General features: G+C 29.5%; 1 non-coding gene across 1 annotated transcript; it reads right to left on the bottom strand.

Moving 5' to 3' along the window:
- Positions 1-381: 381 nt before the first annotated feature.
- TRNAS-AGA (transfer RNA serine (anticodon AGA)) lies at positions 382-463 on the bottom strand. The gene has a single exon. It is a non-coding gene; the product is annotated as a tRNA-Ser (tRNA).
- Positions 464-1976: the final 1513 nt, after the last annotated feature.

The following is a 1976-nucleotide window of genomic DNA, read 5'->3' as shown; positions in this document are numbered from 1 at the left end:
TGCGAATCTACTTTTACTGTTATATTTATGATGTAATTTTCTGTTTTACTACCTGTTGTATTTGGCCGCCTATATAAGGACCAAACCTCTCCCAATAGAGGCAATGGCTTTCATCCATAAGAGGGATAGGGTATATATGAGTAGTGATAATGGAGACACCGGTTACTCACGCTGATTTATTTTATAATATAATTTTTTTTATATTACTGTTGATATATTTTTTTTAAAATATTTTATATTATAATAAACCCACTCATGCCATCGTCCCTATTATCACTACTCGAGTATATATAGTTCAACAGGAGAATAAAAAATAGCAATTCACTTATTGGTATTGATAGGCTTGAATTGTCATTTTTCAAATAGGACAAAAAATAAAATCGTGGCCGGCAGGATTCGAACCTGCGCGGGCAAAGCCCACATGATTTCTAGTCATGCCCGATAACCACTCCGGCACGGCCACCTTGTTGAGATAGACTGGGTTTTTATTATACAAGTATGATTGTTAAAGCTTCCGTCAAAACCAGACTAGAAATAAAGTTGCTTATAAATGAATGATAGTGAAATCAAAAATTGGACCAGTTAAAAGAGATATTGGAATTTCCAAAAGGAATCATCTGGTTCTGGTATCTCTCAAATTAAAGTGCAAGCAAGAGATGTGCACAATAGCGACATTCCATTTGGCGAACAAGCTTTTACAAAAGCTTAGGAAAAAAAAAAAAGAGAGAGAGAAAAAAGAAGAAACTTTCCAAAAGGTGGAGGCTATGAATCCAAAAGAACAAGATTAATAAATCCAACAAGTCATTAAGAGTCAAGAAAAAAATTATATAAAATAACTATAAAAGCCCATTTCAGGAAACAGTCAATATCGTACAATTAATCACGGAGGCTGATAAAGTTACAAGATAAGATTTGAAGGAATTAATTAGAATGCAAAAACTCCAGTTTTCAAAGTAGAAAAGGGTTGTTTCTTAGTCTTTGATCTATTAAAAAATTCATCAAAAGAAGTATCATAAAAAAAAAAAAAAATAATAATAATAATAATAATAATAATAAATAAAATAAAAAAGAAAGTGGTGAAATATTATAAATGTTTGAATATACGGAAAATATAACCTAACTACTCGTAAATTTTTTGTGTTTATTTTCCATATTGCTTCCGTTCTTATTCCGCATCATAATTATTTCAACAATAAAGATGAACTAACTTTACAAAACCCCCCTAAACTTCTGCGCATTTTGAAATTATTTTTTTCATGTTCAAAAACTCTCGATGAGGGCATCAAACTTTCAATTTGTTTGCAATTTTCTTCTCCGTTAGAATATTCTATTAAATACTGTCAAAATTTTCAAAATATCAATTTTTTATTAAAAATTTTGCAAAGATTCATACGTAGGCATTTTTGCAAATTTAGTTAAATATTCCTAACCAATGTCTAAATCTTTGCAATTTTTATTTTATTCTTTTATAATAAAAAATATGAGTATTTTGAAAATTTTGACAAGATTTAATAAAAATTCCTAACGGAAGGAGATATTACAAAAAATTGAAAGCTCGATACCTTAAACTGATAGTTTTTGAACATTGAAAAGGTAATGTCAAAACATGTAAAAGTTCAGATGAAGTTTTGTAAAGTTTCTCCTAAAATGATAAAAAACCAAAATTAAAAAGAAAAGTTGCAGATCAAATGGGTTTTGTCTTCTTAATATGCTACTTGATTTGTTTATTGTCACATTTTGACTGCAAAAAGGAAATGAAAGAACATTTGAGCCAGCACGTGATATGTTTATAGATTTGTATAAAGGCTGGTGCTTTTTTTTTTTTGGTTTTACGTGTGATATCTCTCTATTTTTATTTATTGTGAAATTATTGAAATATACAACAAGAGGACTGCCATGTCAAATAATTGCTGCCTGGTTGGCTTGAAAGTTTTTAAGAGTGCACTTATTTTAGTTAGGAGGCTCGCTTCTAATCT

This window comes from Corylus avellana, chromosome ca4 (genome assembly GCF_901000735.1).
Source record: "Corylus avellana chromosome ca4, CavTom2PMs-1.0".
NCBI lineage: Eukaryota > Viridiplantae > Streptophyta > Magnoliopsida > Fagales > Betulaceae > Corylus > Corylus avellana.
Note: the sequence above shows the minus strand (reverse complement) of the source record. Positions and strands in the feature narration are given on the sequence as shown.